Consider the following 2,500-nt stretch of genomic DNA (forward strand, 5'->3'; position numbering starts at 1 on the left):
TAATCTTTGAGACAAGCATATGACTACTGGCAGGATCAACCAGGGAGCTGCGTCAACTAGAGCTGAGCAGCCGGCCGCCCGGGAGTGTGTCCCGGGGGCCCGCGCGAACACGCAAGCGTCCGCTCAATCATTCTGCAAACAGGAGGAGGCTGAGCTCCCCTGCACAATACACCTCGAAACCCTCTCAGGTCCCGGCGGCGCGCAGCGCCGTCCCAAGTACTTGGTCGGGTTCGAGAGAGGCGCAATCGCCCGGAGTTAGGCGAGTAGACGCTTTCGGTGCGACCACCCGTGCTCCCAACTGAGCTTGCCGCTGCCGACAGAGGCCCGGGAGCGTGCTGTCGTGGCATTGCCGGCGGGAGACAACACGCGCCACCTACGGTGACCGGCAGCTCCAACGCCAGCGCCACAGAAGGACAAAAGCCCCACTTGGGTGCCGAAGCGAACTCTCCCAGCACAGCGCACGCGCCAACACATCCGCACAGCTGCGATACAAACCACCAGCGAGAACCGCTGGGGCGACCGAGCAGCAGACGGCGTCGCGGCGCCGAGCGCCGGGCGGCGGCGCATCCTCAACGCACACAGTCCTCAATCGGACCAGCACACTGAAGATGTCCACCGCGCTTCGCACCGGGCCCGCGAGGACCTACTTTGGCCGCACGGCGCCGCGCGCAGGGTGCGCCGGCGCGCAGCTGCGACGCCTGCCGCGTCCGTCGGCCGGCGCGCCTGCCACTGGCCGCCCCCACCAGCCGGCTGTAGCGCGTGCGCCCACGCACCGCGCGGCCAGCACGCCGGGAGGCGCCCCCTCACCGGCCGGGGACGGTCCCACCCAGCCACCGCCGCGTATCGCTTCACACCCAGATGCCGTTCAGTTTCGTCGGCATGGTGGGTATCGCTGGAACAACCGGTTAGTACCTCAACCTACCGTCGCCATCACCGATTCACCCCTAGCGAGAACAACCGCACCACAACGGGTTACCATTTGTTCATTTGCGTAACTTCACCAGAAAACGTATGCGTCCATCGCCATTTGCAACTTCCACGATTATTGCATGCCTGTGTCAGGTGTCACACCACACTACGTCTGCCCACATACACGCAACAAAATGTGCACGCCTAGACAATACGTGGAAGGTGGCCCCCGTACGTATGCGATGTCCATTGCTCGAACGACTGTCAACCGGCCTCTGTAGCATGTCGCAGATATGGAACGCGGTGCACCATGCTATCACGGTGTGTGAGGAGAGACGACTAGGTCCGAATACATCAACAGACAGCTCATGCTGATCGCCATCCACGGCGTCCGTTCCTCCCACACGTCTCTATGGCGTACCACACTGCAATCCAGCTGTCATAGGGAGACGACACGTAGCTGCGTGCACAATATTTGCACTGTATGGTCCGCCGTTTTTGGGCGCAGTCGTTGTACGGTCACACATGTGCCACGATGTATCATTCAGTACATAAGGACGAATGTGCAGTACAGATTGTGGTTTACGCGTACGACATCAGCGGACAGTTGACACAGGCCGCACCACAACGTAGCCTGAGTACGTCGCATGCGAAGGGCATTGAACATGCAAACTTCTCACCAACCAGCTTGCGAAGGCAGGGGGCAAGGTGGGGACGTGGGGAGGTGTGGGGGGGGGGGGGGCGCGGCATGTACGTCCTGCTGCCATCCACATTACAGTGTACAGCAGGAGCATGTGGAAAGTCAGCAAGACTTGCAAGGTGTTTAACATGAAGCGATACACAGGGGAGCGGGCAGTGCGAGTAGCGAACTATATTGCGAGGGTTGCGGGTGGGCAACACTACACTAATTGAACGAGTCGTATAACAATTACAGAGCAGGTTTAGGCGACAACGTGGGTTACGTTAGCGGACAACGTGGGTTACGTTAGCGGACAACGTGGGTTACGTTAGCGGACAACATGGGTTACGTTAGCGGACAACGTGGGTTACGTTAGCGGACAACGTGGGTTACGTTAGCGGACAACGTGGGTTACGTTAGCGGACAACGTGGGTTACGTTAAGGCACAACATGGGTTAGGTTAAGGCACAACATGGGTTAGGTTAAGGCACAACATGGGTTAGGTTAAGGCACAACATGGGTTAGGTTAAGGCACAACATGGGTTAGGTTAAGGCACAACATGGGTTAGGTTAAGGCACAACATGGGTTAGGTTAAGGCACAACATGGGTTAGGTTAAGGCACAACATGGGTTAGGTTAAGGCACAACATGGGTTAGGTTAAGGCACAACATGGGTTAGGTTAAGGCACAACATGGGTTAGGTTAAGGCACAACATGGGTTAGGTTAAGGCACAACATGGGTTAGGTTAAGGCACAACATGGGTTAGGTTAAGGTACAACATGGGTTAGGTTAAGGTACAACATGGGTTAGGTTAAGGTACAACATGGGTTAGGTTAAGGTACAACATAGGTTAGGATAAGGTACAACATAGGTTAGGTTAAGGTACAACATAGGTTAGGTTAAGGTACAAC

General features: G+C 57.0%; 1 non-coding gene across 1 annotated transcript in view; it reads right to left on the reverse strand.

Moving 5' to 3' along the window:
* LOC124774135 overlaps window positions 1-46 on the reverse strand; it is a 1,909-nt gene extending 1,863 nt beyond the window's left edge. The window contains exon 1 of the ribosomal RNA XR_007015129.1: window positions 1-46. This exon is cut by the window's left edge and continues 1,863 nt beyond it. This is a non-coding gene — a ribosomal RNA (small subunit ribosomal RNA).
* Window positions 47-2,500: the final 2,454 nt, after the last annotated feature.

Source organism: Schistocerca piceifrons, unplaced genomic scaffold (assembly GCF_021461385.2).
Source record: "Schistocerca piceifrons isolate TAMUIC-IGC-003096 unplaced genomic scaffold, iqSchPice1.1 HiC_scaffold_961, whole genome shotgun sequence".
NCBI lineage: Eukaryota > Metazoa > Arthropoda > Insecta > Orthoptera > Acrididae > Schistocerca > Schistocerca piceifrons.